The sequence below is a fragment of the Pleurodeles waltl genome, chromosome 2_2 (assembly GCF_031143425.1).
Source record: "Pleurodeles waltl isolate 20211129_DDA chromosome 2_2, aPleWal1.hap1.20221129, whole genome shotgun sequence".
Taxonomy (NCBI): Eukaryota; Metazoa; Chordata; class Amphibia; order Caudata; family Salamandridae; genus Pleurodeles; species Pleurodeles waltl.
In genome coordinates this window covers 55,713,920-55,740,738 of record NC_090439.1, presented here as the reverse complement: position 1 = coordinate 55,740,738, position 26,819 = coordinate 55,713,920, and positions in this window count along the sequence as shown.

The following is a 26,819-nucleotide window of genomic DNA, read 5'->3' as shown; positions in this document are numbered from 1 at the left end:
GCTTCCCACCGTGCAGAAGACTGCCAACACGCCACCTTGGCCGTGGAATTCCGCCACAGTCATTATGACCCAAAGCCCGGAATCCGCCAAAATCTAGACACCCACACAAGTCCCCCACACCAAAGGTCAGTGATAAACTGGCGATAACAAAACCTCCACCGTCACGCCAACAGGAATACGCCCACACTATCACGACCCACGAATCCACGTGGTGGTTTTTCAACCGCGGTAATCCATTGGTGGTACACATCGCTGAGCTCAAAATACACACAGACTTACAAAACACTACCACATTGGACAATTCGAAATACACACACCTGATACACATACACACACCACTCCCACACACCCAATACAATATAAAACACATCACCCACAATCCCCTACGACCACAATTGCGACAGAAGGCCAGAGAGAGACACCACCATCTACAAACTCGCATCCACGGGCACTCAACACCATCACCCACATAACATCCATGCACCTCACACAACACACCTCTAAATATCACCCCACACATCACAACATACACCACCCCACACATCACCCACACCACCCCATGGCACCGCAAAGACACCCCAGGTTCTCTGAGGAGGAGCTCAGGGTCATGGTGGAGGAAATCATCTGGGTAGAGCCACAGCTATTCGGATCACAGGTGCAGCACACCTCCATAGCTAGGAAGATGGAGCTTTGGCGAAGAATCATGGACAGGGTCAACGCACTGGGACAGCACCCAAGAGGGATGACATCAGGAAGAGGTGGAAAGACCTACGGGGGAAGGTACGTTCCGTGGTCTCAAGACACCACATCGCGGTACAGAGGACTGGCGGTGGACCCCCACCTCCTCCCCCACAACTAGCAACATGGAAGGAGCAGGTCTTGGCTATACTGCATCCTGAGGGCCTCGCAGGAGTAGCTGGAGGAATGGACTCTGGTAAGACAAATCTTTACTACTTCATCCCCCACCCTACCTGCATGCCATCACATACCCCCACCCTCACCCCATCACTCCAACTTCTCACACATGTCCCTATATCACAAACCACACATCCCAAGCCCCGCATGCAACCCCGAAGCATGGACACCCATCACCAAAGCATGGCCACTGCACATACCCATACACCACCCTAAACCATTATCACACAAGGTCCTACACAGGAATGCAAGCACTGGGGTACACGGTCATCCACCCATTGCACACCATGGCACACACAGATGCAATAATCATGCTTTTACACCCCTGCGGGACCCCTACCCAATATCACCGGACAGGAGGGTCCAGATATGTCCACTCCACCCACAGAAGAGTCCCACAGTGATGACAGCAGCTCTGTCCAACTGGATCGAGATGACCAGCCCGGCACATCTGGGACCTCGGGACAGTTGGTTCCCCTCACACTGGCACAAGCCACTACAGAACTTCCCCCCTCTGGAAACACCAGCACAGCACCCACCCAGCGGGCCCATATCTCTGTCCCCAGGACACGTCAAGCAGCAGTGTGTCCACCACTACAGGGAACTCAGGCTAACCCACCACCCCAACAACAACAGGGACCTGGGGGCAATGGAAGTGGGCACACGGTTCAGGGGATAGAGGCACAGGAACACAGGGGAACTAGGAGGGCTGCTGTGTGACAGGGGGAGGACAGGCCCTGGGAACCCACTCTCCAAAAGGCCCTCTCCAACATCATGGGAGCCTGCCACCATTCCCAGGAGACAATGGCAACGGTACTGGCCAAGTTTCAGGATACCCAGCGGCTACAGGAGGAACAGAATTTGGGCTTCAGGGAGGAACTCAAATCCATCAATTCCACCCTGGGCACCATTGTAGGGGTGCTGAAGGAACTCGTCAACACCAGGAGGGACACTGTGGCACTACAAGAGGTCCCTGGCACTAGCCTGGACGATGAACTGCCCACCACCTCAGGAGATGGACAGGAGGCACCACCACAGGACCACCACACCAGCACCCCACCCCCTGCAGCGGGAGAACCACCCCGCAAACAGTCCCTGAGATCCAGGACAAAGACAGAGAACAATGCCAAGACCCCTGCGAAGAAATGAGACCACCCTGATTGTCATCCTTTTGTCCCACCTTGTCACCCCGTCCATTCTTAAACTGCCCCAGCTCCACTTCCTATGCCCCTTTGGACAATGCACCTGTGAGACTAATAGACTGGACTCTGCCATGGACATTCCTCCACCATCACCCCTCACCATTTTACAACCCCCTCCAATATTGAGCACTTAAATAAACACCCTTAAAGCGCAAAACAATCAGGAGTCTGTCTGTGATTTTGAAATAGTGTATTACCAATTACAGTGGCAAAATGCTCATCCAAATGTAATGTCAACATCCCTATATCACACAGCTATAGTCCATGAGGAAACAAAGCAGATGTCACACAGTGGGACCCACATCTGTGAAATCGTAAGGGAAATTGACAACTCAGTGACCATACACTGGGTGAAAATGACAGACAGCAGAGAGGTAGTACGTTTAAATCAGATGTAGCTGGCAGTGTTGTCTTCTTACCTGTGTCTCACTGGAAGTATAGCAGGATCACTGTGTTCCTGTTGTCGATGTCCTCTTCTTCTGCTTCCTCGTCTTCACTGTCCAGAGGGTTCACACGTTCCACAAGACCTCCATCCGGACCATCCTCCTGCAGAAAAGGCACATGTCGTCGCAAAGCCAAGTTGTGAAGCATACAGCAGGCCACGATGATCTGTCATACCTTCTTTGGTGAGTAGAATAGGGAGCCACCTGTCATATGGAGGCACCGGAACCTGGCCTTCAGGAGGCCGAAGGTCCACTCTATGATCCTCCTAGTCCGCCCATGGGCCTCATTGTAGCGTTCCTCTGCCATTGTCCTGGGATTCCTCAGTAGGACCAGTAGCCATGACAGGTTGGGGTAACCAGAGTCACCGCCAAATGGTGAGGGGCAACTGTTAAACACACACAAACATATGGGGACATCCACAGACCCAGACAACTATTCCCACTGTATTGGGCCCATGTGTTCACCTAATAGCCACACCCGGTGCCTCTGGAGTTGCCCCATCACATAAGGGATGCTGCTATTCCGCAGGATGTAAGCGTCATGCACTGAGCCAGGGAATTTGGCATTAACATGGGAGATGTACTGGTCTGCCAAACACACCATCTGCACATTCATGCAATGGTAACTCTCCCGGTTTCTGTACACCTGTTCACTCCTGCGGGGGTACTAAGGCCACATGTGTCCCATCAATGGCACCTATGATGTTGGGGATATGTCCCAGGGCATAGAAATCACCTTTCACTGTAGGCAAATCCTCCACCTGAGGGAAAACCATGTAGCTCCGCATGTGTTTCAGCAGGGCAGATAACACTCTGGACAACACGTTGGAAGACATAGGCTGGGACATCCCTGATGCTATGGCCACTGTAGTTTGAAAAGACCCACTTGCTAGGAAATGGAGTACTGACAGCACCTGTACTTGAGGGGCGATTCCTGTGGGATGGCGGATAGCTGACCTCAGGTCTGGCTCCAACTGGGCACACAGTTCATGGATTGTGGCACGATCAAGCATGTAGGTGATGATCACAATTCGCTCCTCTATTGTCGACAGGTCCACCAGCGGTCTGTACACCGGAGGATGCCGCCATCTCCTCACATGCCCCAGCGGACGGTGCCTATGGAGGAGAACAGCGAGCAGAGAGTCAACCAACTCTGAGGTACGTAAACACAGCTTATTCTGAAAATATTAGCAATTCGAAATTAGCCTGCATGAGTGTTTAGGCAAGGCCTACATATGTGTGACACAGTAAAAAATAATGCCATGTGGGCCCATGAAATGGCGGCTGCCTGACCTGTAAAGTGGGACAAGGGGATATGAGGTAACTGCACTGGTGTTGTACACCTTCGCGGTAGGCAGTCGAAGACCGCAGCGCTATCCTGCATTGGTTAACATTGGACCCTATGGGTCCCAGGAGCCAATGATGGTACACACTGCTGTAGACGTGACCGCCATTTTCTCTCTGTTTAATCACTTGATACCTGATCTTCGACAGGAGAGGATCTACACTGCAAGTGCTGCTGTGACCTCAGTCTGGAAGAAACAATGGCTCGTGTGTCTGGGGAAAGGGCCGCTGCCTTCAGCACAGAGGAGTTGGAGAAACTTGTGGACGGGGTCCTACCCCAGCACACGCTACTCTATGGTCCTCCAGACAAACAGGTAAGTACACTGTGAGCATGCTGTATGGGCAATGCCTGTGTGCAGTGGGGTGGATAAAAGATAGGGGGGTGAGAATGAGGCATGCATGAAAAGACGGTGAGTGCATGTGCCTCATGGCAAGGGTAGGGATGTTGGCCAATGACTGTGACGGTGCGGGCGGTAATATCGTCTCCTTTTTCCCTGTGCTATTCCTGTAGGTCAGCGCCCACTAGAAGAAGGACATTTGGCGTGCCGTCACCAAGGAAGTCCGGACTCTGGGGGTCTACCACATACGGAGCACTCACTGCCGGAAAAGATGGGAGGAAATTCACCGCTGGAGCAAGAAGATGGCAGAGACCCAGCTGGGGATGGCCTCCCAACATGGGAGGGGTGCCCGTCGCACCATGACCCCCCTGATGTTCAGGATCCTGGCGGTGGCGTACCCAGAGTTGGATTGCTCTTGAGGGCATCACAGCAGCAACAAGGGGGTGAGTACACTCTCATTCTGCTGATTCAACACGCATTGTAGGTGTCTCGGTGGGGGAGGAAGGCTGTGGGTTCCCCTAGGCCAGGGCAAGTTTAGTAGGCAAGGCCGCTACTTAAGGCAGGCCCTGTGGCACCCCACCCTATCTGTGTACAGTGCAAACTACACCTAGTCAGGCTCCTGTGACATCCATGTGTGCAGAAATCGGCCATAGCCTTGTAACCCATGTTCCCGGGATTGAATAGCGGACTCCAAGAGCGCGGCGTAGTGCAGGGGGCTTCTGTGTCTGTTGTGTCCGCCAACAGTAGCGGTATTGCATGCACTCAACATGTCTTTCTTCTGTCTTCCCCCCTCCTTTTTGTGGTCTCCCTGTTCTTGTGTGCATTAGCATCATCAGGCGGAGGAGCAGTGGCACCGGAGCAGGAGGGAGCTGCATCCCACATGGCCCTGGAGGGTGAAACTACAGAGTCTGAATTCACCAGTGGGACGGAGGGCGAGGGGAGCTCCACGGCGGGGACAGGAGCTGAGACCAGCGATATGGACTCCTCCTCTGATGGGAGCTCCCTTGCGGTGTTGGGCCCATCTGTGTCCCCCACATCTACAGGTACAGCCGCCATCCCCCACCAGCACTGCCCTCCCAGCAGCCCCTCAGCTTTTGCCCTGTGCCCACTCACCCAGGAGGGTGGGCATCACCTTCGCCCCAGGTACCTCAGGCCCTGCCCCTGTCACCCCTGCTGCCCTCAGTGTGGAGGCCATTGACCTCCTCAGGTCCCTCACTGTTGGGCAGTCTACCATTTTGAATGCCATCCAGGGTGTAGAGAGGCAGTTGCAACAAACCAATGCATACCTGGAGGGTATTCATTCTGGTCAGGCAGCCCTTCAGAGAGCATTTCAGACTCTGGCCTCAGCACTGATGGCAGCCATTGTCCCTGTCTCTAGCCTCCCCCCTCCAACTTCCTCCACCCAGACCCACACCTCTGTACCTCTGCCTATCCCAAGCACACCATCAGACCAGCCTGCACACACCTCAACACACAAGGGAAGCTCAGGCAAACAGAAGCACCACAAATCCCATAGGTACTTACGCAAGCATCAGACCCATGCAGACACACCAACATCCACTGCCTCCACTGTGTCCCCCTCCTCCTTATCTCCCTCCTCCCACCCTGTCTCATCTCCACTCACACCTGCATGCCCTACATCCTCAGCCACTACGTCCATCAACAGCACACCCACCACCACACCCAGCTCACGTGCAGTTACCACCCCCACTACCATTCACAAGTCCCCTGTGTCCTCTCCCAGTGTGTCTTTGAGGCCACCTCCCAAGGTACACAAATGCAGCCACACACCCACCCAACAGCCATCCACCTCACAACAGCCTCCAGCCCTTGCACCTTCACCCAAAGTCAGCAAACGTACACCTCCTACTGTTGTAGTTTAGCAGCGATTAGATTAAGCATTAGCAGAAGACATCTTGTATTTAGCAACTATTGTGAACATTTCGCGGAAACCATTTTGTATTCATGGCAGCCATTTTCTCTGCCACATGCTGCCATGTGCTCACCATGTGCTCTGTCCTACCTTTCTGTTAACTACTCTTGAAAATATGCCTAGTGACAAGTTATATTTAGCATCTCCCACTTTCGCACATGCCCAGTAAGGTCTGCAGCTGTTAGTCCTTGAAAACTGTTAGCCCCTCCTACCTGTCAACTGTGCATTTCCACATGACCTTATATGTATAGAAGTCTTGCTTCTATAATTGTACCACCTCCTTTTAGCCCCTGCATGGGTATAAAAGGACCATGCTCTCTCAGTTCAGTGTGCTACTTCAAACATTACCAAAGGGTGCTGTTTGAACTGTAGTACCACCTCATGAGGTTTAATAAACTTTTGTCTTTTATTTCAGTTTCTGTGCCAACTTCTTCCCATGTGGTCTGAGGACTTTGTGCAGAGAAGGGTGAGCCCCTTGCACTAGTAGGCCTTGCTGAGGCTTACTTCAACAAATTGTCGCCCGAACAGGGATTCATCGGCGACTCGGACGCCCAACGGATTGGTCGCGATGAAGGATTGGGATCTCGCTGCTGACGAGCAATGCCTAAGGAGACACGAGTCTTGGCAACCACGGCGTTTTTCCCTTCCTTCTCACTTGACCATCAAGGTGACGCTCCTTGACTGAGATCCTTTTTGTTCATTCGTCATGCATTGACCATTTGGTCGATTTTAGAACTTGGCAGTTGGAACCTGGACACCCTGTGATTGATAAGTGCGGTTTTACGGCACTTGCTGTGGGTTTTGATGCCTTTGTTTGGTAATGAAGTTTAGCACTACTTACTGTGGCTCTTGTGTTTTGGGTGACTAGTCAATTTGTGTCCTTTGAATTGATATATAAATTGCATTTTATATAGGCAGGTAATGAGGAGAATTTTCTCCAATTTAATTTGGATTTGAAAGGCACCTTAAGTGCTACTTTGATTATAATACTGCATATTCTGCACTATTTTTGGCATGCCTGTTTTTAGCGCACTTCGTAGGATGTGTTGCTTTTGTAATGGTACTAATTTGAGACTGGAAGAATCGCAACTGGCACCCCCAGAGGGGACGCCCAATAGAGATATGTATGTTAAATATGGTCTTTCTTCTATAATGTACAGCACATTATGGAATAAATACACTCGTGCGGATCCTCAGTTATGTTGGCCTATGCATGGGTCATTTGATTTGCAAAAGATTGAGTATGTGGAAAAATGTATGTGTAAGCAAAGTTCTAGGCAAGAGATGTTTGACTGTGTACGAATGTAGGAGAAAGAAGTGCGTGGACGAGTGAAGCGTGAGCAAGCCTTGCTTGAGAAAGAGCAACAGAAGAATGTATATGTGAAAGCATTGGAAATGAGAGAGAAAGAAAGAAATTACTTAAAGGAGATAGAAGAGAAAGAACGTAAATTACAGGTAACTGGCCAATACACTGTTAGGCAACCTCTCTATCCTATCCTTAATAAACCGCACAATGATTTTTTTATCACTAGATCGCCCTCCACCTCCGTATGTCGTTCCTTCTGCCCCTCATGAGTTAGCTGAGCTCTCCGGTTCAGAGCAACAGAAGATACGAGACAGTCGCTCTATGTTGCCTGCTGACCGTGCGTCTGAGCTTAGATCTATTGCTCCTAAAACAATTCGTAGCGATGTCTCTGCTTCTGAACTTTTAGATAACATGAAAGGGTGGACAGAAAAAGAGCAGCTATATTTTACTGAGGCATTTGGCACAGAAGTTATTGAACTATTTCGGAAATATTCTGATGAGTTAGAGCCCGATGATGTTGCAGCTGATCATAAGCAAATGCGTGATGGTCTTTTTGTCTTCTCCCAGGTGGCAGATGCAATCAGGCGTTTGGTGAAATTATGTGTTGCAGCAGACCGTTTGCGAAAGAAGAAAAGGGCCGTGGACGTAGTTGCGTGGATATCTCAGACCGGCGGGGTGCAAGATTCCATCTTTGGAACAGATAAGATTATGATAGTTCACGCAAAACCAATGCGGGAGGCCGCGCCTTTGTATGTTCCTCCTAAAGTATCGGGTACAAGTGATGATAAAACTTCTGTTGACGCTAAGGGTTATTTTATTTATAATTTGGTGTATACTCCTTGGAATAGGGCAGATGTAATGGCACTTAAAACAGCATTACCTGACCCGCGGAAAAATACAGCTGCCTTTTATGAGGAAGTTGAGGGAGCAATTAGTTCTTGTACTATGACTTTGGACAACTTGATTCTTTTGTTTTGCCTGAAGGTGTGGCTCTCATACAATATGTCGATGATATTTTGTTGGCAGCTGATGCCCCTGAGCAATGTGAAAAGTGCACTTTGTCCTTACTTTCTTTTCTTTCTTCACACCATCATAAAGTGTCAAGAAAGAAATTGCAATATTGTAGACCAAGGGTAACCTATTTAGGTCACCTTTTGTCTAAGGAGGGCCGTGCACTTACATCAGATCATATTCAAGCAATTTTAGACACACCAGTACCCTCTACTCAGAAAGATGTTCATGTATTCCTTGGTCTTACTTCTTTTTGTAGGCAATGGATATTAGGGTTTTCACACATTGTCAAACCTTTTCTAGCACTTTTGACTAAAGATACTCCAATGCCCCTCCCATGGACAGATGAATGTGAGACTGCTTTCCGGCAGCTACGACAAGCCCTTTGTTCAGCACCAGTATTAGGTACTCCAGATTACATGAAGCATTTTGCACTTTACGTACATGAGAAAGATGGATGTGCATTGTCAGTTTTAGTACAGGCACATGGTGATAAGCAGCGTCCCTGTGCATATTTTTCAGCAGTACTTGATCCTGTCGCTCGAGCGTTGCCTGGGTGTTTCCGTTCAGTTGCGGCAACAGCTGTGTCAATACGTCAGAGTGAAGGGATAGTTTTGTCACATATGCTGTTGGTGTTAATACCCTATGCGGTTGATGCTCTTTTAAATCAAAGACGCAACATTTAACTAGCGCTCGCCTGATAGGATATGAATTGACATTGCTGGCTCCTCACATTACACTGAAGAGATGTGCAACACTAAACCCAGCCACTTTGTTGCCATATCCGGTGACTCAGCCTCAGTCACAAGAAACACATGATTGTATATTCCTTACCGAAGAACAGACAAAGAGTCGTATTGATTTACAATATACGCCCCTTCCAGATGTAGACGGGGAATTGTGGGTTGATGGGTCTTGTTTGAAGTTGCCAGACGGTACGACCTCAGATGCATATGCAATCACCACAATACAGACGGTAGTGGAGACAGCTTGTATACCACAGAAGTCAGCTCAAGCAGCTGAACTAATAGCTTTGACAAGAGCATGTGAGCTTAGTACTGACTTATGTGTGAACATTTATGCAGACAGCCACTATGCTTTTGGAGTGGCTCATGATTTTGGTTTGCTTTGGAAGGAGAGAGGCTTTCTCACATCCCACGGGATGCAGATAATGCACGGAGAATTAGTGCATAACCTCTTGACTGCATTGACATATCCAAAGAAACTAGCTATTGTGAAATGTAGTGCACACAAGAAAGTGACCGATAAGATAGGGCATGGTAGTGCCCTTGCGGACCGCGTAGCACGTGAGACTGCGATGCAGCGAAGCACTACTTCTATGTATGTAGTGAAGTCACAAGCTGAACGCTGGCATAATGCTAGACAAGACGTATTAGATATACAGAAATCTGCTTCTGTGAAAGAACGTGAGCAATGGTCTGAAGAAGGAGAATTGGATGATGAGGGCTGTTGGCGGAATAAGCAGATGGATAAATGGAAATTGCCTATAGCTTTTGTACAACCTATGGTTCAGATGGCACATGGGCTGGCACATGCTAGAGCTTCAACAATAACGAAGTTGCTTACGCAAGTTTGAGAGCATCCAGAAATTTCCGGTACAGCTAAGAGAGTAGTACAGTCTTGTTTGATCTGTTTACAATACAATCCTGGAAAAGGGACACGAATTCCTGCGGGAGGGTTTGCTACACCAACTGAACCTTTTGAAGTTCTACAAATGGATTATATTCAGCTTGAACACTGCAACAATTTAAAGTATGTCTTGGTGGTGGTATGTGCCTTCAGTAAAATGGATAGAGGCGTACCCCACAAAGGATAATACTGCCATTACCACAGCGAAGGTGCTTTTGAAATACATTTTCCCTAGGTTTGGTGTTTGCAGACTTTTATGGAATGATAACAGACCTCATTTTGTTGGGGAAGTTATTAAGTATGTCCTGAAAGGATTAGGGATCAAACAGAAGTTCCATGTGGTTTTCCACCCACAATCAGCAGGGTTGGTGGAAAGGTATAAGGCTACTTTGAAGCTGAAGTTAGCGAAGATACAGGCTTCCACATCCTTAACTTGGACGGATGCATTACCGTTGGCATTATTGTCTATTAGGTCAGTGCCATACTTTCGAATTGGCCTTACTCCCTAAGATATAGGGGGTCATTCTGACCTCGGCGGTAAAAGGCGCTTACCGCCGGTCAGAAGACCGCCATAACACCGCCGCGGTCGCGGTAAACCGCCACGGTAATTCTGACCCGCAACTGGCTAACTGCCAAAAACCCGACATCAACAAAAGTTCGCCACAGCAACGGCCAGCGCAAAACTGGGGATGACCAAACCTCCACCATCACGCCAACAGAAATACGCCCATGCCATTCCGACCCACAAATCCCCGCAGCGGTCTTTCAACCGCGGTATTCCATTGGCGGTACACACCGCCGCGGTCAAAATACACACACCTTTACAAAACACTACCACATTGGACAAATCAAAATACACACACCTGAGACACATACACACACCACTCCCACACACCCAATTAAATATAAAACACACACCCACATCACCCACAAACCCTTACGACCACAATTGCGACTGAAGGACAGAGAGAGACAGCACAGCATAGAGTAGACCATCACACAGAGGCAAATCACAACATCACCCAAACAATTTCCACGCACAAAACACCATACACCACCACACTCACCACACTCTACAACACATACACCACCCCTCACCTCATCCACATCACCCCATGGCACCCCAAAGACACCCCAGGTTCTCTGACGCAGAACTCAGGGTCATGGTGGAGGAAATAGTTTGTGTAGAGCCCCAGCTCTTCGGGGCACAGGTGCAGCACACCACCATTGCCAGGAAGATGGAGCTATGGAGCAGAATAGTGGACAGGGTCAACGCTGTGGGACAGCATCCACGCAATCGGGACGAAATCAGGAAGCGGTGGAACGACCTACGGGGGAAGGTGCGTTCCATGGTATCAAGGCACAACATCGCAGTACAGCGGACTGGCGGCGGACCCCCACCTACTCCCCCAGAATTCACAGCATGGGAGGAGGAAGTCCTGCACATCCTGCATCCTGAGGGCCTCGCAGGAGTAGGCGGAGGAATGGACTCTGGTAAGTCAAATCTCCACTACTTCATTCCCCCACCCCACCTGCATGCCAAATCATATCCCCACCCTCACCCCCACCCCCATCACACCAACTCCTTGCAAATGGCTCACCATCACAACACACCCATACCAAAACCTAGCCCTGCATGCGTCCCCAAAGCATGGACACCCATCACCAAAGCATGCCCACTGCACACACCCATCACCCCCTCAAGCCACCGTCACAAAAGCCCCCACAAGGGAATGGCAGCACTGGGGTACACGGCCACCCACCCATTACACGAAATGCCACACACAGAAGCAATAACCATACTCTTATACCCCTGCAGGACCCGAATGCCACCACACCGCCACAGAGGGTCCAGAGATGTCCATCCCACCCCCAGAGAGGCCCCCAGTGATGCTAGCAGCTCTGTCTCCCTGGACCCAGATGACCAGCCCGGCCCATCGGGGACCTCGGGACAGTCGGTTCCCCACAGACAGCCACAGGCTACACCAGACCTAACCCCCTCTGGGAACACCAGCACAGCTCCCAACCAGCGGGCCCATGCCTCTGTCTCCAGGACACGTCAATCAGCGGTGTGTCCACCACTACAGGGCACCCAGGATAACCCACCACCCCAACAACAACAGGGACCTGGGGGCAGTGGTAGTGGGCACACCGTCCAGGGGACAGAGGCCCAGGGAAACAGGGGAACTGGGAGGGCTGCTGTGCGACAGAGGGAGGACAGGCCAAGGGAACCCACTCTCCACGAGGCCCTATCCTCCATCATTGGAGCATACCACCACTCCCAGGAGACGATGGCAACGGTCCTGGACAAGTTGCAGGAGACCCTGCGTCTGCAGGAGGAGCAGTATTTGGGGTTCAGGGAGGAGCTCAGGACCATCGGCTCCGCCCTGGGCACCATCGTAGGGGTGCTGACGGACATTCAAAAGACCTTGAGGGACACCGTGGCACTCCAAGGGGCCCCTGACACTAGCAAGGACGATGAAATGCCCACCACCTCCGCCGGCACTAGTGGACAGGACGCCCCGCCACAGGACCACCACACCAGCACCCCACCCCCTGCAGTCGGACAACCACCACGAAAGCGGGCCCTGAGATCCAGGAACAGGACAGAGCAAGATGGCAAGACCCCCGCCAGGAAATAAGACCACCCTGATTGTCCCCCCACTGTCCCACTTTGTTACCCTGTCCAGATTGGAACTGCCCCAGCTCCACTTCCAATGGCCAGATGTGCAGTGTACCTGTGAGACTAATAGACAGGACTCTGCCATGGACATTCTTCCACCATGACCTCTCCCCATTTCACAACCCCCCTATATTTTTATGCACTTCAATAAACACCCTTGAAACCTCAATAATATTGGAGTCAGTCGATGATTGTGAACTTTGTATTGTCAATTACAGTGTTAAAAAAGGTTACCCATTGGAAGGTCAACATACCAATGTCACACATCACAAGCCTTTCAAGGGCGCAAGCTGTTGACACGTAGGTTACCACATTACTGAAACTGAAATGGAAGGGGACAACTCAGTTACCAAATAGGGAGTGAAATGTAGGTAGAGGATAGAGGTAGACGTGTGAAATGGAATATAATGTGAAACATTAAATTGTACTCACCTGTTTCTCATTGAAAATATTGCTGTATGACTGACTCCCTGTTGTTGTTTTCATCTTCATCAGCTTCCTCCTCATCACTGTCCACAGGCTCCACAGGCTCACCCGCTGCAACAACACCGTCATCTGGATCATCCTCCTGCAGAAAAGGCACCTGGCGTCGCAATGCCAAGTTATGGAGCATGGAGCAGGCGATGATGATGTCGCACACCTTCTTCGGTGAGTAGAATAGGGACCCACTTGTCATATGGAGGCACCTGAACCTGGCCTTCAGGAGGCCGAAGGTACGCTCGATCACCCTCCTAGTCCGCCCATGGGCCTCATTGTACCTTTCCTCTGCCCTGGTCCTGGGATTCCTCACTGGGGTCAGTAGCCAGGACAGGTTGGTGTAACCAGAGTCCCCAAATAGCCATACACGGTGCCTCTGGAGTTCACCCATCATATCAGGGATGCTGCTATTCCGCAGGATATAGGCGTCATGCACTGAGCCAGGGAACATTGCATTTACCTGCAAGATGTACTGGTCTGCCAAACAGACCATCTGGACATTCATCGAATGATAACTATTCCTGTTCCTGTACACCTGTTCATTCCTGCGGGGGGGACCAGAGCTACATGGGTCCCATCAATGGCACCTATGACGTTGGGGATATGTCCAAGGGCATAGAAGTCACCTTTCAGTGTAGGCAAATCCGCCACCTCAGGGAAAATTATGTATCTCCTTACGTGTTTCAGCAGGGCAGACAACACTCTGGACAACACGTTGGAAAACATAGGCTGGGACATCCCTGATGCCATGGCCACTGTTGTCTGAAAAGACCCACTTGCAAAGAAATGGAGCACTGACAGCACCTGCACGTCAGGGGGGATTCCAGTCGGATGGCGGATTGGTCACATCAGGTCTGGCTCCAACTGGGTACATAGTTTCCGGAATGTGGCACGGTCAAACCGGTAGGTCACGATGACATGTCGCTCTTCCATTGTCAACAGGTCCACCAGCGGTCGGTACACCGGCGGATTCCGACATCTTCCAATATGTCCCAACTGACGGTGCCTAAGAAGGGCAACAGCAAAAAAACTGTCAGCATTCCTCCAGGTATGTACCCACAGTCACACACAAGACTACACCAGACAATTAACCCATCCGGGAAAGGTTTTGAGTGTAGGCCTCAGTATGTGTGACACAGTAGTAATTGAAGCCATGTGGGCCCCTGAAATGGCGGCTGCCTGACCTCTAAACTGGGACAATGGAATTGAGGGGTAACTGCGCTGGCTTTGGACACCGTCGCGGTAGGCGGTCGTAGAGCGCGGCGCAATGCTGCATTGGTTAGCATTGGACCCTATGGGTCCCAGGAGCCAATGAACAGGTGCGCTGGCGGTGATGATGCGCACCGCCGCGGACGTCACCGCCGCGGACGTCACCACCATTTTCTATCTCTTCAATCATTAGATACCTGACCTTCGACAGGAGAGGACCTACACTGCTAGTGCTGCTGTGACCTCGGTCTGGAAGCGACGATGGCTGCTGCGTCTGGGGAAAGGGCCCCTGCCTTCACTGCACAGGAGTTGGGGAAACTTGTGGATGGGGTCCTCCCCCACTATACGCTACTCTACGGTCCTCCAGACCAACAGGTTAGTACACAGTGAGCACATTGTATGGGCTAGGCCTGGGTGGACAGGGCTGGGTGGATGAGGGAAGGGGTCAGAGTACATAGAACAGTCATGCATGAGGATGAATGGGCCACAGGGATAGAGTTGGGAGAAGGCCAATTACAACGACGGTGCTGTAGGTAATGACTGTTCCTCTTTCCTTGTGCATGTCATGTAGGTCAGCGCCCACCAGAAGAGGGACATTTGGCGTGCCATCGCCAAGGAAGTCCGGACCCTGGGGGCCCACCAGAGACGGGGCACCCATGCCGGAAGAGATGGGAGGACATTCGCCGCTGCAGCAAAAAGACGGCGGAGGCTCAGCTGGGGATGGCCTCCCAACGTGGGAGGGGTGCCCGTCGCACCATGACCCCCCTGATGTTCCGGATCCTGGCGGTGGCCTACCCGGAGTTGGATGGACGCTTAAGGCCATCACAGCAGACACAAGTGGGTGAGTACAACCTCATCCTATGGACTTTGCGTGCAGTGTAGCAGTCTGGGTGGGGGTGGTGGGCTGTGGGTGTCCCTAGGCCAGGGCGAGTTAGGTAGGCAAGGCCCCTCCGTTATGTAGGCCATGTGGCACTCTACCCCAGCTCAAAAAAAAGGCAACTTGATGTATAGTTGCCCCTTTGCCATCCATGTGGGCAGATTTCTACCATTGCCATGTAGGCCATATCCCAAAAATTGCATGTGCAGAGGGCAGGAGCACGGCGTAATGCAGGGGACTGCTGCGTTTGTCTTGTCCGCCAACGGTAGCGGTATGCCATGCACTAAAACTCTCTTTCTTCTGTCTCCACCCTTTTTCTGCTCTCCCTGTCCTTCTGTACATCAGCATCAACAGGCGGAGGTACAGTGGCACCGGAGCACGAGGGAGCTGCATCCCACATGGCCATGGAGGGCCACACCACAGACTCACCAGTGGGACGGAGGGCGAGGGAAGCTTCACGTCGGCCACAGGATCACCAAACAGCGACACAGACTCATCCGCCGATGGGAGCTCCCCTGTGGTGGCGGCACCATCTGTGCGCCCCACTTCTACAGGTACAGCCGCCACCTCCCCTACCAGCACCGCCCTCCCAGCAGCCCCTCAGCGTTCGCCCCGTGCCCGCTCACCCAGGAGGGTGGGCATCACCTTCGCCCCAGGCACCTCAGGCCCTGCCCCAGTCACCCCTGCTGCCCTCAGTGAGGAGGCCATTGACCTCCTCAGGTCACTCACTGTTGGGCAGTCTACCATTGAGAATGCCATCCAGGGTGTAGAACAAGAGTTGAAACACAGTAATGCATTCCTGGAAGGCATTCATTCTGGTCAGGCTGTCCTTCAGCGAACCCTGCAATCTCTGGCCTCAGCACTGATGGCAGCCATTGTCCCTGTGTCCAGCCTCCCCCCTCCAACTTCCTCCACCCAGACCCAATCACCTGTACCCCAGCCCATCCCAAGCACACCTACAGACCAGCATGCACACAAGTCAACACACACAAGTAGCTCAAGCAAACATAGGCACCACACACACCACAGGCACTCACACAAGCATCAGACCCATACAGACACAGCAACATCCACTGTCTCCACTGTGTCCCCCTCTTCCTCTTCTCCCTCCTCCCTCCCAGTCTCGTCTACACACACACCTGCATGCACCACATCTACAGGCACTAGGACTCGCAGCAGGACACCCAGCACCACAAGCCGCTCACCTGCACTCACCACTGCCATATGCACGTCCCCTGTGTCCTCTCCCAGTGTGTCTGTGACGCCCCCTCCCAAATTACACAAATGCCGGCAATCACTCACCCAACATCCATCCACCTCACGACAGCCTCCAGTACCTGCACCCAAAACAGCTAAAGTGACACCTCCTACAACCACCTCCTCTTCCTCCACTCCCAGAGCCCCTCCAGCTACCCATCCCAGTGTACGTCAGAAACTGTCCCTATGTCAAATTGACCTTTTTGCCCCCACCCCCCCCCTCCAATTCATCAGTCCCGTCGTAGCGCCTCAGCCAAAAAGCCTCTAGTACCAGTGGTGCGTGTACCAGGTTTTTGGAGTGCCCCGTCCACCAGGGCAGGCAGTAGGACCCAGAGCCAAGGCACTGTCAGCCCACCCCCTGTAAAGGCTCTGAAATTGGAGAGTGGACGACGGGACCGTGTCAAGACTCCTGGTGGGACAAACAGTGAAATGGGATCCAAGGCGATTGGTGAGTCATCTGTAACTCAAAAGAAGGTGGGGAAGGTCCCGAGGACGTCTCCCCAACCTGTTGTGAGTGTCACGGCGGAGAAGTGCGCAATCATTTCCGGCGGTCCAGACACAACCGCCAGCACCGTCGTCACTGGTCCAGAGACCACCGCCAGAGTCATAGCCCAGGAGGGCCCAAGTATCGTTACTGGTCAGGAGACCACCGCCAGAGTCATAGCCCAGGAGGGCCCAAGTATCATTACTGGTCAGGAGACCACCGCCAGAGTCACAGCCCAGGAGGGCCCAAGTATCGTTACTGGTCAGGAGACCACTGCCGGAGTCACAGCCCAGGAGGGCTCAAGTATCGTAACTGGTCAGGAGACCACCGCCAGAGTCATAGCCCAGGATGGCCCAAGTATCGTTACTGGTCAGGAGACCACCGCCACCGCTGGAGTCACAGCCCAGGAGGGCTCAAGTATCGTAACTGGTCAGGAGACCACCCCCAGAGTCATAGCCCAGGAGGGCCCAAGTATCGATACTGGTCAGGAGACCACCGCCACCGCCGGAGTCATAGCCCAGGAGGGCTCAAGTATCGTAACTGGTCAGGAGACCACCGCCAGAGTCATAGCCCAGGAGGGCTCAAGTATCGTAACTGGTCAGGAGACCACCGCCAGAGTCATAGCCCAGGAGGGCCCAAGTATCGTTACTGGTCAGGAGACCACCGCCACCGCCGGAGTCACAGCCCATGAGGGTCCAGAATCCCACAGCCCCGCTGGGCAATGATGGAACGTCAAGCCACACACCAACGTCCAGTTTGGAGTTCGTCATGCCACACACCAACGTCCAGTGTGGAGTTCGTCATGCCACACACCAATGTCCATTGTGGAGATCGTCATGCCACACATCAATGTCCATTGTGGAAATCGTCATGCCACACACCAATGTCCAGTGTGAAGATCGTCATGCCACACATCAATGTCCATTGTGGAGTTCGTCATGACATACACCAATGTCCATTGTGGAGATCATAATGCCACACACCAATGTCCATTGTGGAGATCGTAATGCCACACACCAATATCCGTACCAGAACTGCCATGGCAAAGCACCGCTGAACAAGCCCAAGACCGCCATGGCAAAGCACCGCTGAACAGTCCATAGCCAGCCATGGCAAAGCACAGCTGAACAAGCCCAAGACCGCCACAGTCCATAGCCAGCCATGGCAAAGCACTGCTGAACAAGCCCAAGACCGCCATGGTGAAGACCGCTGAACAGTCCATAGCCAGCCATGGCAAAGCACCGCTGAACAAGCCCAAGACCGCCATGGTGAAGACCGCTGAACAGTCCATAGCCAGCCATGGCAAAGCACCGCTGAACATGCCCAAGACCGCCATGGTGAAGACCGCTGAAGAGTCCATAGCCAGCCATGGCAAAGCACCGCTGAACAAGGCCAAGACCACCATGGCGAAGACCGCTGAACAGGGCAAAGACTGCCATGTCAAAGCACCGCTGAACAGTCCATAGCCAGCAATGGCAAAGCACAGCTGAACAAGCCCAAGACTGCCACAGTCCATAGCCAGCCATGGCAAAGCACTGCTGAACAAGCCCAAGACCGCCATGGTGAAGACCGCTGAACAGTCCATAGCCAGCCATGGCAAAGCACCGCTGAACAAGCCCAAGACCGCCATGGTGAAGACCGCTGAACAGTCCATAGCCAGCCATGGCAAAGCACCGCTGAACAAGCCCAAGACCGCCATGGTGAAGACCGCTGAAGAGTCCATAGCCAGCCATGGCAAAGCACCGCTGAACAAGGCCAAGACCGCCATGGTGAAGACCGCTGAACAGGGCAAAGACTGCCATGTCAAAGCACCGCTGAACAGTCCATAGCCAGCAATGGCAAAGCACCGCTGAACAAGCCCAAGTCCGCCATGGTGAAGACCGCTGAACAGGGCAAAGACCGCCATGGCAAAGCACCGCTGAACAAGGCCAAGACTGCCATGGTGAAGACCGCTGAACAGGGCAAAGACTGCCATGGCAAAGCACCGCTGAACAGGGCAAAGATGGTGTGGGTATGAATAGTCCGGCACATCAGGCATTGTTCTCCCATGTGCAGCTGGGACTGTGACAGAACATGTACTTTCACGGGGAGACTCATCCAGTCTGGGCACCAGTCCCACCCAGTACCAGTAGAGAACTGCATCTACTTGCGAAGATGTGTCTTTGCACTCCCCAGGATGTAACAGTGTGCAAGCCACCCACTGTAGAGACTTGATAGACTGTGGCTTTGCACTCCCCAGGATGGCACAGTGGGCAACCCACCCACTGAAGTGACTTGAGAGACTGTGGCTTTGCACACTCCCCAGGATGTAACAGTGGGCAAGCCACCCACTGTAGAGACTTGAGAGACTGTGGCTTTGCACTCCCCAGGATGTAACAGTGGGCAAGCCACCCACTGTAGAGACTTGAGAGACTATGGCTTTGCACTCCCCAGGATGTAACAGTGGGCAAGCCACCCACTTGTTAGACTTGAGAGACTGTGGCTTTGCACTCCCCAGGATGTAACAGTGGGCAAGCCACCCACTGTAGAGACTTGAGAGACTGTGGCTTTGCACTCCCCGGGATGTAACAGTGGGCAAGCCACCCACTTGTTAGACTTGAGAGACTGTGGCTTTGCGCTCCCCAGGATGTAACAGTGGGCAAGCCACCCACTGTAGAGACTTGAGAGACTGTGGCTTTGCACTCCCCAGGATACATCAATGGGCATGGAGCCCCGTCGTGGATCTCGCTTCGCATTCATCTGGCTGAGGTGCCCCCCCTTCCCTTCCCCCTGGGGAGCCTGTAGTGTTTCTATCTGATGCCCTGGCAGTGTTCTCTCGGATTTTGGTCAGGTATCTATTGTGGGCGTCGCCCATGCATTTTTGGACTGTTGGTGCACGGACATTGTTGTGTACATATCTGCACTACTTCTTGTATTGTACACTTATTTTTGACAGATTTCGTGATATATATATCCGTATATTTTTTAATGAGTAGTATATTGGCACAATACAAAGTTTGACCGCTATTCGCTTTGTCTTTGCATTCTTCCGGGGGGATTGTGGGTTGTTACTGTGATTTTTGTGAATGCATTGGTGTGTATGTTGTAATATGCGAGGGGTGGGGGTGGGGGTGTTTGGTGGGTGTCCCCGTAACTTTTGCCTCCCCCATGTCGTAGGTGCTGTACTCACCGGTATGTTCTGCGCCTACGTCGCTGTTGGTCGTAGATGAGCAGGAATGCAAGGACAGGGAGTATTTGTAGTTCCGGATCCATGGTGTCCTTGTTCCTTGTGGGATGTGTTGAGGTGAGCATTTTCCCATAGCAAAAGCTGTTTCCGCCGTGTTTTTATCCACGGTGAAACCACCCCGGAAAAGGTGGCGGATTGGTGTGTTGTGATAGTGTGGGCGGTACATTGTCTCTCGCCTGTCTGTTGCCGGTGACCGCCGCGCTGTTTGTCTGTACCGCCGTGGGGGGCAGTGTGTTAAAGTGGCTGTCTTAGTTGCCGTTTTCCGCCAGGGTCGCAATTCCCTTTTTTTGTCCGCCGGCCTGTTTGCGGTATTACCGCAGCTTTAACACCGTCCGCCAGGGTTGTAATGACCACCTATATATGGACACTAAACACAGTTATGTGTGCTCCATACTGGACAATTATACTGAGTTTCACCATTGTTTAGTCCTAGGTCCCAGCTCCAAAAGGATGAGTGAACCAATTGGGAACACATGGCCTGTTTTCACTAATTTGATGCCACAAGATGTGTGACACATGACACATTGTCAGGGGGAGCAGTCTGTCTCTCACTCAATCACCTTGCAAAGGGTCATGCATGTCTCATATATTTGTGTACTCACCCCCTTGTGGCTGCTATGCTGCCCTCAAACACCTGTCCAAGGCCGGAAAGGCCACTGCCAAAATGCAGACCATTGGAGGGGGTCATAGTCTGATGGGCACCCTGTCCCTGTTGGGAGGAAATCCCCAACTGTGCCTCCACGGTCTTCTGGGCCCAATGTCCATGTGTGCACATGGGCTGAGACAGATGCAGGCACATGCTACTTCAGGAGGTGGGTGTTTCAGTGTCACATCAACCAGTAAGTACACATATCCACGCATGTGTATTTACAGAAACTGTGACACTGTAGTAAAATACCTGGCTCAGCATTCTACATGTCCAACTTCAAAACCATGAACATAGACTCCACTATCATAGCACATTACACAGCTGCACAATGCTTGCAGATGCGCAATGTCCTAAATAAAAGGTGCATGCACTGGACACATCAGAGCTGTATGTTAGAGACAGCAGGGCTGAGTGATCAAGGGATCTGTCATGGTGGCTATTTGACACACATTGTATGATGATATGAGCATTTCAGACACATACAATGAGCCTTCCACTAATGCAAATTCCATAGTTATCAGTGGACATTGTCCTGAGAAGCTGTCTATATGCAGAAAGGCAGGAATTTACACCATCACATGCTGTCCAGGGAAACAGGGAGTGGGCACAGTGTCACACTTGCAGTCAAAAGGGAATCAATACCAGGACAGATATCGAATTTTGCAATGAGCAAACATACACAGGCACCCTTCTCAGCAGGCTGAGCAGAAAGACCCACACATCATACCATGTTCCACTAATCACATGCATCAGAGTACGTTATGTAGTCCACAGCCGTTTAACAATGGATGCCTATGTCCAGATCTGAAGGGCATAGTGAGACATTACCTGGCTTCAGTGTAACAGTCCAACAAGGCCAGATGTGACCACAGACCTATGTGTAAACAGTTAAAGAGCACAAATAGGGGGCAACATACCGATGACATGCCATCAACACTTGTGCTATCCTACCACACGTGACTACACTTTACAAACATTTTCTGGGGATGGCTGTCATGACACCTTACATAGCCATGTGCATCCAGCGCACGTTTGGTCAGGAAACACTCAATTCATATTTCTCACATTTTCTCACAACGTCAAAGCTTTCACTTGACATGGATAAATGCCCATTCAACCAACCATTGATATACACTTACTGTACAAAAATGGACTTGGCAGACTCCAGCTGACAAACTGGGCTTAAGCCGAGGCTTACTAAAGCTGAGATAAGTAGAGGTACATCGAAAGTATGGACATGGTGTACTTAACTGCTACTGTGGTGCACCATAGAGCTGTTCATACAGGGATAGGACCTCCTCCACCAGCTTCTCCAGGTCTTCTGATGAGTAGGTAGGGGCCCAACCACCTGTTGGGCAAGGCATAGTGGCTCCCAGAGGCGGTACTCAGGTCATGGAGGTCTTGCTGACAGCAGTGTGAGGAGCCAAGTGAAAGTTTCAGCAGAAAATGGTGGTGACGTCCACCACATAGATGACAGTCACTGCCAATGGACACTGTCGTTGGCCCAAGACTGCCACAGGCAGCAATGTTATCCTATAGCAGTGTCCACCATGGTAGCATCTTCCTACCGCCATGACGACTTCTGCCGGCAGTCGGGGCAATTCACAATGTTCAGTGGAGTAGGTCATGCAGCTGCCATTTTAGTGCCATAGAATACATTTACACAATATATTTTGAGCCATCACAAATCCGAAAACAACATGTTCTGGAGAATATTGAGTGCTGGCCTAGTCCTGTCATGTAGGTCAATTATTTTAACAACCATATTGATATGAATTCATGCAGATGTGACAATATGATTGGGGGTACAGCCACCACTCTCTCTCACATGTGTGACTTAGGTTTCTGTGCATTGAATAAACAGGCAGTTCATGGAGTTAATTGGACATGAGGTTGCTGTCCATATAGTTGATTGGTACACATATGTGTGAGAAATCAGGGCTGATTGCAGAGGATTTCTAACTTTTTGCCCTCATTTTGCACTTTTTGTTGGTGTTTCTCTGACTATGATGGTGCCATGGGTACTGCTAACCAGTCCCAGGGACTGTGCTCTGTGTAAAATGAGTATGCAAATTAGGCTAATTATAATTGGCTGTGTCAACCTACCTATAAGTCCCTAGTATATGGTAGGGAATATAGGTTTAGGGACCCCAACATAGGTAGTGCACCCATAGGTGCATTTGTGAGGTGCTCAGTGTCATTTTACAGGCAGGCCTGCTTTGCTGGCTCCTTTTAAACTAAAGGTATATGCAGATTCAACTTCAAATTGTTTTGTAAGCTCTGGTGAGGTAAAATAGCCAAATTTGTTTTTCTCTTACTGTAGTGAATGGCCTCCATAGGCAAACATGGGGAGACTTTATTTTAATTAACAAAGTCCCTTTAAATGTCAAATACCTTGAGTTTGGTATCAACTTAATTGTTTTAATAAATCCCACAACTTACAATTGTTGGATTTAATGTAACTAGTTCAGGTAAAGAGTTTTAAAACTCAACGTGAAGGTTGCCAACTTTAACTCTGTAGTGTCCTTCTCTGACTGGCCAGCCTCTGGCAGCCTGGCCACGCTACCTTGATGAGGTGCGAAGTGGCCTGGACTGAACACAAAGGATGTGCTTGGGGAAGGAGATCCGCCTCAGCAGATGGGAAAGCAGGAAGCGGGGAGGGCAGCCAAACCCTTCTTCAAAGGAAGGGAAGGACATTTGGAGCAGCCTAGCGCCTCCCTCAAATCCTACAACCCCAGACAATTAGGTGACCTCTTAATTAGATTAGGAGAGGGCAGGGGAGGGGTGTGTTTAGGATATTTAGCCACACCAGTCGGTGGGCTCAGCCCGATTCACCTCCAACAATCACTTTCAGCCATATTTAATTTTTGAGGAATGTTGCTCTCTGGGATTGATTTTTGCCACACTTCCCAGTAAGTGGTCATCAAGGGGGAAAGGAGACTGCCTGTGATTGGATACCAGGGAACCCCCTGTTTTTCACACAGGAGGAAGGATAAATATGGCAGAGCTGCACCCTCACCTCAGATCCCTACCAGGAAGAACCTCAGAAGAAGAAGGAATGCCCTGCTGGACCCCTGACCTGGACACTGCACTCTAAAGGGGTGCACCAGCTGCACACCTGGGCTTCTCCACAACAAGGATGTTGCCTGGCTTCAACTCGTTCAAGAAGGAACTCGCTGTTTGCTACAGGTGGAAAATTTCTAACCAGAGTCCCCTGTCTCAGATCCAGTCCCCTGTCTCAGACCAGCTGACCTCTGTCCAGTGGCCGTTTTGGAGTTCGAGCTAGGTGCATTCTGGGAGTTGAAGTCCGCACCCTCAAGGAGATCAGAGCTTCTGGGACCTTGGAGTGAGCTGTGGACTTCTAAGGGACCTTAAAAGACCTTCCAAAAGAAGATCCAGAAGTTTAGAGAGGATTGGAGAACATTTTGGAAAAAGCTCTATAGAGGGACTGGAGTGAGTCTAGCCGGCTTGCCTCAGCCACGACCGGCCTTACTTGCAGCTTCATCCTGCTGAAGAAAATCTCCCAAAAAGTGACAAAGTCCAAACATAAAAAGTCGACCGGACTCTCCCACACAGTGTACCCGAAGAGGGCTCCAGGAACGTTGGATCAAGATTCAGATTTAGCCCGGTCAAAGCATTTTCATCTTGAATAATCATCTAAGTCTGAACGTAGAAATCTTCACCAAGGTCTCCTGTGATGAGGAAGGGCTCTAAGGAGGTCGGATCGGACTGGCGACCTCGTCCCGCTGAAGAAAATCTTTTGAAAAAAAGACTAAGGCCCATATTTATACTTTTTTAACACCACATTTGTGCTGCTGTTTGACACAAAAACGGTGCAAACTTACAAAATACAATTGTATTTTGCAAGTTTGCGCCGCTTTTGCATCAAAAAATGACACAAATACGGTGCTAAAACTATTGGCCTAAGTCTGAAGGTAAACTTTTAACCGAGGCCTCCCTCTTCTGGTAGCTGAACAGGGCTCCATTGCGGTCAGCCTTAAATTTTGACTTTGACCAGATGACCAGATTGGTGCTTTTTGTTGCTAAGTGCTAAAAAACACAAATTCTTTAAAAACTCATATCTCCGGTTCCCCTTATCCGACTGTATTTGTTTTGGTGCCATTGTAAAGATAAAAATATAATGGGGGTCATTCTGACTCCGGCGGTCAAGGACCGCCTGGGCCAGGGTCGGCGGGAGCACCGCCAACAAGCTGGCGGTGCCCCGCAGGGCATTCTGACCGCGGCGCGGTCAGAAGAGGAAAACCGGCGGTCTCCCGCCGGTTTTCCGCTGCCCACATGAATCCTCCATGGCGGCGCAGCTTGGGGATTCAGACACCCCATACCGCCATCCTGTTCCTGGCGGTTCGCCCGCCAGGAACAGGATGGCGGTATGGGGTGTCGTGGGGCCCCTGGGGGCCCCTGCAGTGCCCATGCCAATGGCATGGGCACTGCAGGGGCCCCCGTAAGAGGGCCCCACAAAGAATTTCAGTGTCTGCTTTGCAGACACTGAAATTCGCGACGGGTGCAACTGCACCCGTCGCACCTTCCCACTCCGCCGGCTCCATTCGGAGCCAGCTTCCTCGTGGGAAGGGTGTTTCCCACTGGGCTGGTGGGCGGCCTTTTGGCCGTCGCCCGCCAGCCCAGTGGGAAACCCAGAATAACCGCAGCGGTCTTCTGACCGCGGTGCGGTATTCTGGAGGGGGGAACTCTGGCGGGCGGCCTCCGCCGCCCGCCAGGGTTAGAATGACCCCCAATGTGTTTTTATCAATTGGTGTTGGATTTTTATTGTGTTTTGTGTTTTACTTATTTTCTGTTTTGTGATTTTGAAATGCTTTACACACTTGCCTCCTAAGTTAAGCCGTTTTAGTCGTTGCCAAGCTACCAAGGGTTGAGCTGGGTTTATTTATTGAGATCTAACTGCACCTAAGTGAAAGTTAGTGGGCTATTGCTAAGTGTAGATACTTACCTGCCCTTAACAATAATCGACTTTCCAATAATATGTATATGAGGAAGGCAATAAAGTTCTAAGAAGTGCAAAACTTAGCCCTGGAGTATGTTATGCATCATGTTTACAGTGACACACTTAACGTGACATTTTGTATCCCACATGTAGTATGCAAAATGCAAAAACACACTGAGTGACTGTCTTTTTTTGTCTTTTGACCCTCATAGTAACCCTGGGAGGAGACAGATCAGACACTCTCCTGTGTGCGGTCCACTAGCAGAATTGCAGACCATGGAGTAGAGATTAGTGATTCAGATCTACTGCCTGGATAGGCAGACAATCATGGATCTTTGTCATCAGCTGGAGCCAGATCTGATGACAGCCATCCGTCAAATAGCATATTAGTCATAGTACAAGTCATGTCATTGTTGCACTTCCTGGCCACGGGATCCTTCCAAAATATAGTGGCCCTAACTGCTGGAATACTCCAGCCTAAGTTCAGTTTGGTGTTAAAGGATGTCCTCTCAGGACTGTTGAAACACCTGGACAGCTACATCCAGTTTCTGCAAAGTAATGATTTTGCCCATGTGAAAGCAGATTCCTATGGTTTGGCACACATCACACATGTTCTTGAAACCATTGATGGTACCCGTGTACCCTTGGTTGCACTGCTTGGCACTGAACAGGTCTATCGGAACAGAATTTTTTTCCATTCTATCAATGTCCAAGTAGTGTGTTTGGCAGACCTTTACATTTCCCAAGTCTGTGCTCAGTTCCCGGGATCAGTCCATGATGGCGTCATCATGCAGAATAGCACTATTCCGCAGTTGATGATACAACGGTACCCAAAGACGGCCTGGCTGGTTGGTA